This window comes from Ammospiza nelsoni, chromosome 2 (genome assembly GCF_027579445.1).
Source record: "Ammospiza nelsoni isolate bAmmNel1 chromosome 2, bAmmNel1.pri, whole genome shotgun sequence".
Taxonomy (NCBI): domain Eukaryota; kingdom Metazoa; phylum Chordata; class Aves; order Passeriformes; family Passerellidae; genus Ammospiza; species Ammospiza nelsoni.
The window spans coordinates 50,517,443-50,529,727 of record NC_080634.1 but is presented as its reverse complement, the minus strand read 5'-3'; the positions used below and the strand labels follow the sequence as shown (position 1 = coordinate 50,529,727).

The 12,285-nt window shown below is 41.8% G+C and overlaps 1 protein-coding gene across 1 annotated transcript in view; it reads right to left on the bottom strand.

The window, feature by feature from the left end:
- The window catches only part of MTUS2 (microtubule associated scaffold protein 2), a 243,294-nt gene extending 234,837 nt beyond the window's left edge, over positions 1–8,457 (bottom strand). Inside the window, exon 1 of the mRNA XM_059493947.1 lies at positions 8,404–8,457. The gene's annotated coding sequence lies outside the window, so the exon portion shown is untranslated. The remainder of the gene's footprint in view (positions 1–8,403) is intronic.
- Positions 8,458–12,285: the final 3,828 nt, after the last annotated feature.

Below are 12,285 nucleotides of genomic sequence, written 5' to 3'. Positions count from 1 at the left end.
ATTCTGTGTTTAAAATCTGATTACTTAAAAGAAGAAAATTCTGAGTATTCAATCTTTTCACACCTATCCAACAATTCAACTTTGGGAAGGTGCATTGAAACTTTCACTATGTCTGCACCTTGTATTTTAAGGATACGAAGCAGTATGTTACAAATATAGATATTTATGCTTTTTTGCCTGTGAAGTCATACACTGATGTAGCAGAAGACACACTTTAATGTCAATTATCAAATCTGAGTGAAATTTAATTACTTAAACCAGTGCTGTAACAAAGGTGCTAAAGCAGGATGTAAATTTTGCACACCTGCATGTATTTGCACAATTCCAGATGCAAGCACTGAAATTCCCAGTGGGGAGTAAAGTCACAAGCCACAGTGAGATGGACTAAACACAGAGAGCAGTCTGCTTCACAGGCCCAAACTAAACAAAACACACATATAGCTGCAGTGAGTATACAGATAGTGTAGACATAATAAGATTTCTGATACTGCTATTTTTACCTCGGATAACTCAGTCTATAATAAAGAAGAATACAGTGTCCTGCACTGGACAAGCCAGCTGCTGTGAACTCACCCAAGCATTCAACTTTCTGTTCTGGGTCCCCTTGTGGGCAAGTCAGATCCAGATCTTCTCTCTCGCATCCAAACTTTCTTTGTTTTTACCCAAGACCACATCTCACTCTGAGAAACCATCGCTTTCAAAAAGAGCAGAGTGAGCCCAGCAAGGGTCAGCTTGCAGGACTTCTCTAGGGGCTAAGAACAAGTAGATCTGCCAATTTGGCCACCCACTCCAGAAAGCATTTCTCCAGCTTAGCTTTCCCACCGTAAATTCTTGATGCAGAGAAACAATTAAAAAAAAAAAAAAAAAAGAATAAAGCAATCCAGTCGTTTATCCTCCAGGCTGGAGAGAAGGAAAGAGGCTGCCACAGCAGAGCCTGTTTTGAATGCTTGGCAGGTACACAAGCACAAGGGGGATGATGCTATCGATAAGCATAGACAGAAATAGCTAGAAGGATGAGCTGGCTCAGGGTAGCAGTGGTGAAAGGCAGCAATCTCTCTTCTCCTGTGATTGTACAAAAACTAGCATCTGACCCGCAGACTCACCGAGAGTGTTGGCACGAGAGGGTCCCTCCAGGCTCTGAGCCTCACACTGGAAATTTCCTCCTTGCACAGATCCCCTTCCCCATCTTGGATACATGCTTTGAAGGCTGCATCTTCTCAGCCTGCTTCTGACTCAGAGCACAAAACCTGCTCGCTGCCTGTCGGGGGTTTTGGTGCTGTTCCCAGAATCCTGCCAGGAAGCTGCAGCTCACAGATCCCCCTGCGCCAGCAGGAAAATCCAGTAACTGGGGCTCAGGAAATACTGCCAAAGCACCAAACTGAAGTATCTGGGCAGCCACCTCATGTCTCCCCCATGAGCAGCCTCACACAGCTCTCCCTACTGCTGGTACCAGCCCACAAAGAGACAGAGATGTCACTTGGCACTTATGCAATTCTGCTGCAAAAATACAAAACAGTTAAATGTGCCACCATTTAATCACCGTTTCTTCCCTATTCCTTTTCTGTATGGCAACAAATTCTAATTTTCTTCTAAAACTGGAGAACAGTCTCACCTGAATATGTCTGCACTGGGGAAGAAGGATTAAAAATCCTGCTTTTTAAAGCTGCTTGAGCAGGAGAAGATTAGTCAGTGCCTACTTTACCCTGTGCAGTATCAATATCCAGGAACCCAAATCCTTGTCTATCAGTATGATGAGACACCAGAGAAACTTGGAAAGGGTTGAGATGGGCAAGGACACTGAGCTCAGCTAGAGGTGGCAGTCTGGGAAGGGAGAAACTCCTCCTCAATCTGAGAAAACTGAGAAGGAGGGAAGTAAAGAAAGGTGAGAGTCACAGGCATTACCACTGTGGTTTCACTGATGGGATGCAAAGGTGATTGAGGGCATGACAAGGTGTGCACCAGGGAAGAGATAAACTACAGAAAATTAGGACTGGGTCACAGACAAGTGAAACTATGCAATACAGCAGAATTCATGAGTGGGGCAAGCAGCCAGGAATGTGAGAACACAACAGAAGGAGGAAACAGGCATGGCAAGAAAGCAATGTCATGAGAAATGGAAGGAGAAGAATGATCTGAGAAACAAATAAAAAACTCAGTGCTTAGAAAGAAAATGAGGAAAAAGAAATCACAAACTAACACCAACCTCATTTTAAATCATTTTGTTAATCTGTTGAGCCTGAAAACATCACTTTCTGACACATGTTCCGATTCCCTTTTTGCCAATGGGGGATACATTACTTCAACCACTGAACCATGCTCTTGTGTCCATAAGGAAATGTCCTGAGGGACTTCCTCACCTCCTTTAGAGCAAGAGGACAGAGGACCTCTAGCACAGTGTTGGTGGCAGGGCAGACAGGAGCCATGCCACACAGAGCTCTTCACCTCCCACGCCACCGCTCCATCAGCCCAGTGAAGGGGCACACACAGATGTGGGATCAAACTCTGCTATTATGGGACAGCTGCTGCCTCGCTCACCAGCTGCCAGCACTGCCAGCTCAGGCTGCTTGAGGAAACCTCACAGGCCACAGCTATCCCACTCAATTAGTCATTCCCAAGTAGCTTCCCAGGAATAAGGTCACCTTCCAAGATTCGACTGAAATGGGTGACTGCATGCAGCCGCCTGATGGGGACATGTCCTGACCCTACAACTCCTGAAAATAGGCCTGGGTACCCACTGGGAGAAAGTTGCCTGGCAGGCTCCAATTCAGACCAGGAATTAGCTGCTCCAGCAGCTTCCCAGTGTCAGCAGACAGGCTCTCCTTGGGGCCTGGCAATGCCCTTTGCTAATAGAGACAAACCCATCGCTTAACATAATACTGCAGCTGGTCAGAGAAAACCTGTTATTTTTTCATCCCACTCCATTTGTCTTGACTATCCTGGAAAATCAGAAAAAAATAGTATGCTTGTCATGGTAGGAAAACTCAAGAACCTTAAATAAATGGCTTTTGAGATACAGCCGATAAAGAAAAACCTTAAGTTCAGAAAGATAAAACCTACAAGTGACAGCAGAGATACAAATGGAAGTTTAAATTTGACATGAAAAAAAAAAAACCACAACAGCAAGCCTTAAATAATTTGTGCCCAGGCAAAGTCTTCAGGCACATTTATTTGCTGTTTTCCATGAAGGAAAACATTATTGTTATAAAAATTACTGCACATTTTGATTATGTTGTTTTGTTGGATAAGAACCAACGCTGCCTGACAGTGCTTCAGCAGTAGTAGTAGAGCACTAGAGCACCCACTGTAATTTAAATTAAAGCTTTTCAAACTCATTAAACAAAGCATATGTGGACCATTAAATAAAAAGGGCATTTCAAAAATTCACAGGGTGTAAACTGTTCCTTTCTAAAACATTCCTATCAGCTAGGGTTACCTCCTTTCAGATTAATGGAGAAGAGAGCCTGAAAAGCAGGTAACTGTGACCTAAAGAAACTAAGAGGGAAATGTTTTGGCAGTTGATTGGAATAAGTACTTTGTACCAAGCAGTTGATGATTTCAGACCTGCCCTGTGTTTTTTGCACTACTTCCACAATAAGGTGAACTGATACCACCTGTTCTTTGTCAAAGAGGAGAACACAGTTTAAGTATTTACAGTTTGATATTTACCATTTAAATGATGGGTAAGAAAACAAGAACAGTAACAGATGGGCTTCTTTTAACTGCATTTAAGTTGTTTAGAGCTATTTCTGGGTAAAAAAACCCAACAAACCAACACACACACCAAAAAGCAAACACAATATGCCCTCCTGATGCATACTCTTCATCTGAGATTCAACATCTACATTTGTTGAAATAAAAATGAACTGGAATCCAGTTTTTAAACTATACGATTGATACAATTTAATGCCCCATTTTTAACTTGCAAAGGTGTTGAAGGAGCTGTTTTATTTGCCAAGAGACCCCAAATATTACTTTATATTTCCACTGGGATTTGGATGCTGATTATTTTCACAGCTAAAAACCTGCCTGGTATGTTTGATCTTCCTCACCAGCACAACAAGGAAAAACCTGTGTTAAGGTCTTTATTCTACCAGGAATAAACAGTTTTGAAAATTAACTGGGAATCTCCTTATAGGCAACAATACACATACAGCTTATTTCCCAGTATAGTATTAGGAGGACACTCTTCCACCTGAAATATCATTATATAAGGTCTTGCACAAAGACCACTATAAGGAAATAAACCAGTGACAGATAGCAGCACTCCTCATCAGTCAAGCCAGCAACAGCCAAAAGTACATACAAACCCTTTTGCAACCAAAAATATCCCCAAAAATCAGATACAAGAACACCATGAACCCAAAAAGTTCCAAGCACAGATGAAAGAGCACTAGAAATAAAAATTTAAATGTTTTCTTTCTCTACAAAGAACTTGCATGTCAAGCATGTTGTGCTGGTTATGGCTTATATAGAATTAATTCTCTTCACAGTGGCTGCTTACTGGACTGCATTTTGGATTTGTGCTGGGAAAAACAAAGTGTTGGCAATCCAGGGATGTTTTGGTTGCTGCTGAGCAGGGCTTACACAGGGTCGAGGCCCTTTCTGCCTCTCACCCCACCCCACCAGTGACTGGGCTGGGGATGCACATGGAGCTGGGAGGGGACACAGCAGGGACAGCTGACCCCAGCTGACCAAGGGGATATCCCAGACCAGGGGTGTCACACTCAGTGTATAAAGCTGGAGGAAAAAGGAGGAAGCAGGGGGGGGACATTTGGAGTTATAGTGTTGTCATCTAATTGCAAAAGTCCCATACCTCCTCTGTGATTTCTCACGGCTAGCTCCTCACAGCACTGACTCCTTCTTCACAGCACAGCCAACAAACTCCAGCTCTCTCCTCGCCCAGCTAACCCACTCTTTTGTAGCACTCATCTCCTTATTGGACACAGCTGTGGCCTATTAAGGGCAGGCCTGTTCCTAATCTTTGGTGATTAGAACAGCTGCAACTCCTCAGGTGTGAGACTACCTTCTGCACTATCTTTATTTTCTTACATTCTATCCTCCTATTATGAGGTTTGTCTTCCCAAGTCAGAGCCCTGTGTGATGGGCCTCTGCTCTCCTGGAAATGGCTGAACATCACCCTGCCCATGGGAAATAGTGATTTTAATTACTTGTTTTTCTTTGCTCACATGAACAGCTCTTGCTTTCCCTATCAAACTGTCTTTAACTCAACCCACAAGTTTTCTCATTTTTACTCTTTGAATTCTCTTCCCAATCCTGCTGGTAGGGAATGTATGAGGGGCTGACTTGGGGCTAAACCATGACAAAAAAATATAAAATTCCACAGCTTAAAAGAGGTTTTTGGGTTTTCTTGTTTGTTTGGGTTCTTTTATCATAGCTTCTGAAAAAACATCACCACTGATTTGCTTCAGAAACAAGCATCTTTTAGCTCAATAGACTTTTGTATTTATCCTTTGTCTGAACTGGAAGCATTCATATTCAGTTACTGTGTAGCACAGCCTATACAAGCAGCAAGTTAAGATCACCATCAGAATCAGTATTCTCTGACATCAATACATAATTCCCATTACAGAATAGAAACTACCTAGGAGAGAAGTTCTAGTTGTCCATACTGTACTTTAGCATGCAATTGTAGAACAGCTTTTTGGGGGGTGGATTTCCTTTTTTTTGCTTTTAGTGCTTGTACAATCTACCATGCTGAAATCATAGAGATGAAAATCCTTGAGCTACAAAATTGTCAAAGCTGTCTTCAGCCATTGTGAGGTCCAGAAGTGCTCCTTGATTGCTCCACACACATTCATCGCTGTCTTTTCTGAGGAACCTCCCAGCTAGGGCTAGCTTACTGCCTGCCTTCCACTGTATTAAAATGCTCATTACTGGGGTGTTCTATGCTTTAATCATCTTTCTATAAAGGAATTTGAAGGTGTTTTACAGCAGTTGCCCTCTCAGATCAGAGCTGAAGCCCATCTGGCTTCTCACCCTATGCTCAATATCCGTATGAACCATACTTCACAGGATGACATAGGAGTAATGCAGAAAGCATAGAAGGGACATTCCCCTCCTCTATGACCCCATAGCCTCAGATCCACCCGCTGCAGACCAAATGAGCTCTTACACATAAGGGTTTCCTTTATGTCCAAGTACATCCTAAATTACTACGAGTAGTTTATATGCATGACCTGTCTTCTTTTTGACTTCCTGGCCAGTTTCAAGCAACTGTGGTGGAAGTGCTGAATTCCCACAAGTTCTGTGAAAGCTAGTGATCAGGGAGTAGAGCTGAGGAAAGCACAGAAAGTAGCTTTCACTTCATGTGACAACAGAAAGTTTTCATGGGAAAATTTTTCCTTAATGATGAGAAAGCTGCAACTGAAATAAGTATTTTATGATACACTAAGGAAATAATCTCTTCATCACAGTGTCTCTCCCATGGTGACTGTCTATTGCCTAATGAGGTGCTACTGTGACTGATGTTTCCACAGCAATTTCAGCATCACTAAGGACTCTCCCCTGTTTGGCTTCTTTGGCTTCCTACAAAAGGGCTTGGTACACCTCAGTAAAAAGTGAGCTAATCATGAGAGAAAAATCCAATAGAAACCAAGCTTCAGTTGTTCTGCTATTTTTGTGACTATTTGCATAATTCTGTAGTCTTGAAACTCATAAAATTGTCCTGTTTTAAAAATTCTACTAATTTTTGGTGGTCATGGACATGTTAATTGATAAATGCAACATTTCTTTATGTGAAAGGGATTTGCTCTTTTTCTCCTGGATCAACATTGGATTTTACAGATTGTCCCATTGATTTCATGTTAGAATGTAGAGTGATTGGAGCTCCCAGCACTCATAAGAAAATTCTCTAAAATTAATTGAACACAGTGCAAGTGTACCAGACAGTTCAGAAACAGCTTCCTCCTACCCTTATTTTTGCTGATACTTGTATTAGGATATGATAACATGTTCTACATACAAGAAAAACTTTATAAGTACTCATAACACTGCATAAGAACTTTTATTTACATGCATGAGACTCATCTGTTGCAGCTCCAGGTTTAAGGACCAATAATTCAAACATGAGGCAAGTAAGGAAACAGAAACATGGGGATGTCTGTCAGCTGGGCAAAAGATGATAAATTACACCAGTCACAGATCTCTGGTAAGAACCAAAACTACACAACACTGAGTAAGAGGTTCTGAGTACTAACGTCCTTTCTCTAGCTACCTTCCTCTAGCAATTCTGTGGATGCTAAAAATCAAAGTGTTCTTCAACAAAAACACACTTCAACTCCATTGCTCTTGAAGTTTAAATTATTCCCAGTATCACTGTTAGACTTCCTCCAGAAGGATTGGTTTTACCATTGTAATACTGGTGTCTGGTGTACACACATAGTTACTTTTCAAGTTACTTTTACTGAGGGGACTATCCTACTACCTGGATTCAACCTCCAGTCATGCTTGATATCAATTAAATATTTCCAGATGCCTGAGCAGAGTCTAAAAGAGTACCCATGCAATTAGTGAGTGCCATGGATTCTCATCAGTGCATGTGAAAATGGGTCAGCAACATTTAGAGGGTGCACATGTAAAAGATGACATCTCAGGATGCCTTCCAGCTCTCCTCTTCTAAGTCTACAACATACACCATTAAGATAAAGCCTGTATTGAACAGTACATTTTTTGATCTGTGTTGAAACAGACAAAAAACAGTATGTATGTTTCTACCAGACTGCATGTTGTTATCTTGTTGTTATTATCATATTTCTAGAGTCCCATACTGTTGTTATTATATTCTTAAAGTCCATACCTTATAGCTGGTTTTCTACCAAGCAGCTCTTCTCTGTAGCACCGTTCCTCATGGCTTCACAGGGGCGCCTCCAGGGCTCTCGACCCACCCCTTTTATCCCAGCTATCTTCACGAGCTACAGCTGCTGCCCAACTAAGGACTTCGCAGCTGTAGCTCGTTTAGAATAGCTAGGACCCACTTATCCAATACATAGATTTTTCAGGGACTCTCTCCACATTTCCCCCTTTTTCTATTACTAACAGATGTATTCAAATACAATATAGATATTCAAGTACAATATATGCATTTCCTTACAATACATGTTTTTATCCCAAGACTCAAAGGCCTCGCACAACACACAAGTACAATACACACATTCCCCCATGACTCAAAGGTCATGTACAACACACACACAGCTTCTTGACTCAAAGGCCATTTCTCGCAGCTCCTGGCTGCCACAGCTCCTTGATTCAATAGCTATATTCTTCTCTACATCTCTCAGGCGGCATACCTCCATCACGTCGGGGTCATCAATTGTTGTTATCTTGACATTATTATCATATTTCTGGAGTCCCATACTGTTGTTATAACATTCTTAAAGTCCATACCTTCTAGCTGGTTTTCTACCATCTGCTCTTCTCTGTAGCACAGTTCCTCATGGCTTCACCGGGGCTCCTCCAGAGCTCTCAACCCACCCCTTTTATCCCAGTTATCTTCACAAGCTACAGCTGCTGCCCAACTAAGGACTTCACAGCTGTAGCTCATTTAGAGTAACTGGAACCCACTTATCCAATACATAGATTTTTCAGGGACTCTCTCCACAACTGCAGACCATTTAACCATCTTCTTTGAAAGCTTTTGTTGCTTCCCTGAAGTTTACTTCCTCATCATCCCTCCAAGTTTTATGTCTGCCACTCCTTAGACTTTCAATTTTTGCACCTAATTATCCTCCCCCTGTCTGTTTTCTCTAACCTTAATTTCCTGCCTTCTCTTCTGTATTTCCACTGAAATTTAAACCATGCTTGCAATCATACTGTACTGACTGTTTCCCTAAATCACGTATGAAAACAAGTGATAAGTACCATCCTAAGACACAGCTGAAGCTGTCAAGGATTCTCTTGAACATTTTAGCTATGAAAGACCTTCAGCTTTGCTGAGAGATTTTGTTTTACTCACTACATCTACTGTGGCTTAAGATCATGCTGCAAGACACTCTGAACACTAAGAGTTAAGCAGTGCAAGTGGCTCAGTTCTGTGCTTTTCAGCCTTAGTGTGCCAGATATTTCTACAGTTTTTGTTATTCCTACACAATTCCCAGCAGCAAGGGCCAGAGCCCATGTAATGATGTGCGTCACTGAGAGCACTCTCCTTCAGTCTGCAGTGCCCAGCCATGCCAGCAGCCAGTCTGCTAAATGATCAGCTAGAATCAAGAATAAAGAGTTTAAGCTGTGTAAATAAGAAGCATTCATGTAGTTGGGAAGGGAGGCATTAGTCATTGTGCTAACAGAATATCCTGACTACAAAAAGCACCATAGTATACACAGATCAAGGATCCGCTTATCACTGATATCAAATAAGAGGATTACATATTGCATTAACTAGAGATGTTTTCATATTCCCTGCTCTCCATATCCCAGGCAATTTTCTCTGGCCTCTCAGAAGAGAACACTCAAAATGAACTCCTAGAGTATAAAAGTTAATAAGCAGGGGGGATGGCTGAAATTCACTAGATCAGCAGGAAGCCAACTTCTCAGCAGCAAAATAAAGATTTCTTCTGTTCCCTAAAGATATTTCATTGAGCACAAATTCTTTTATTCCACCAAGAATATGAGATGGCATAGACTCTTGCACCTTACTTTGATAAACAGCCTACACTTACTTGCTCTCACAAGAAAGGGAGGCTGTTCCCTTATGGTGTGAGGCTGGGTAAAGGAAATGGTGCCTGCAAGAGGGCTTGTAGACTAGTCAGCAAGGCCCAAATTTACTACAAATGGAGACCAACAGTGTTCTCTGGTGAAAAGTGGTTGTTTACAGTTTTGGGCAATTCATGGCAAAGAGGAACCTCTGCACTGCTCTGTGTTATGTGTGCATAGCACTCTCCTGGAATAAAAGTGATGTGTCAACTCAGAAGGGTGACCAGTGCACCTGAGGAGGTGCTCAGTGATGGCTCCTCCTAGTAAAGCCCTCAAGTCATGTGTAAATACCCAGATATCCTGCAAAGGGAAGCTCCAGCTCTGACAGACCTCCACACTTAAAAAATGAGACTCCAGGACTACTGATTCCACTCTCTGCTGTGGAACTTTCCTCAGGATATTGTCCTACCAATGGTTTGCAGAGGCATTTTTTCAGAATTAGTGCTATTCATTCTTCCCTTGGGTCAAGTGGCAAGGACAGTTTTTGTAATTCCAGCTAGTAAAAAAACTCTACTCCAAGAAGACTGCATAAACCAGCTGGATTTTTACAGCAGCAGCACCCTTTCCTTCAATGCAGCTTGTAGTACTACAAACTAGAAATTTAAGGCAAAATACAAACTCCTTTAATAACATTTAAAAAGTGAAATAAAATTGGTATATTATGAGGTACAGCCTGGAGGTTTTTATAAAAAAGATGTGTCTTGAAGACACAGTCTGTGTTCATAATACAATACATCAATGAGCACCTAATGGGCTTAATCCACTGAAATTTGTTGTCCACAAATGGCCATTCACATAAGAGCTGGACTTGATGGCTCCTGTGGGTCCCTTTCAATTCAGAAGATTTTCTGAGTATGAACACTGTAAAACTCAGGTGTTACTCTGTGGTAGAGTTGCTGGAGCTGACTCAGTGCAAAGCCAGATGAGATATTCAAGCCCCAAGTAGTTTTCTTACTTATTCTTGACCATGAAAGTTGAAAATGCTGAAGTGAATCCATGGAGTTCACTTTATAAATTGTCCATCTTTGAGAAGAGATTTTTCATTTCCAGGAAGGGCTTGCACCAAAGGGCAGAAAACGGAAATCTTCAGCATTCTTGCTAGTGATTTTCTTCATAATTAGAAGAAAAAACCACCAAACCTCCCACAAGATTAGAACTGACCCACCATTATTGACCATGCACAAACTCATTATGGCAAATTACATTACAACAAAACTATTTTTACCAGCATCCCCAGTCAACTTCACGAGTTCCCAGCATGTGGAAATAAAATCAGTTTAAATGTAACAAACATAATAGTGCACTGTTAGAGTCCACTGACAAGGGGCTCATGAGTGAGGCATCAAAGTGGCCAAGGCTCGGTAAAGATGTGAAGGGCATTCAGGACTGAGGATAAGAACTTTCTACTGTCTTGGCCACAGATGAGAGGCAGCAAAGGGGGTTGGCACAGGAGGTGGTGCAGCAGGGAAGGTCAGCCTGGAGAGTGGCTGATGTGCACAGCTGTGATGGGAAAAGCACTTCCATCAGAAGTGGGGCACTGAGTATCTAAGGGGTGTTACAGGAGAAGTGACAGGATTTCAAATAAAATGTATAGGTAACTCCCTGCTGTGAGAGTGGGAAGTAGTCAGCTGTGCTATCTGCAGAGAGACATGTACAGGGAGAAAAAAAAGGAGAATATCTATTTTAGCTACATGCCTGAAATACTGATGAGCCATTCACAGAGAGAAACCAGAGATGCAATAAGGTGCAGAATACCACGGCAGGACATCAGGCAGGTAGTCTTGGAAAGAGCTGACCAAGCAGTGGTGACTGCAGCTGTGAAAGGTGGTAAAACCAGGTCAGTCCCACCCAGGAGCTACAAAAATCCCCCACTCAGGGATGGGGATGAGAGGATGAATTTATAAAGTAATGGCTGGGCAAAAATATCAGCATGTTACCAAATAAAATGTTTTTCATGTGAAGTGCAGCGTCAACAGCAGGAACAGAAATCCAAGAACATTTAATTTTTTCCAGAAAAAAGTTGAAAAAGTGGAAGAAAAAAATGTGCTAGGCATGGCAAAGTTTGAAGAGACCCATCAATAGTGGTAAAAAGTGCAGCAGAGTAATTTTTCAGAGAGCTGTTTCCTTCTTTGTTTCTTCATCTATAGATAAGTATTCCCCCTTGCCTCTATTCAGACTTGCATGGCTATGATTCCACCTCACATAATTGCAGCTCAGTGGAGCAATAACATTTTCTCCTAACTTAACCAAAGCATTATTTTCAAACCATGTCAATATGAATCTACACACAGTCCATTATAGTTTGTGCTGTGTCCTCCTCTAGTTAGGAGATGAGTCTTTAGGCAACATGGTACTTCCTAACCCTCAGCATACTCTTCTTGCCTTTTCCCAGGTGAAGGAAGGTGGGAAATCAAAAAACCAACAGGTCCAGAAGGTTTTTACTGATGGTAAAAGTAACTGATATGAGCAGGGGAGTCAAGCCAGGAATTTAAAGTATGGATTAATTGAGGGAGACCAGAGGAGAGACTTGGGAAAGAAAAATCTGTTTGCTGACCTTGAGGGTGTGGAAGGTGGTGA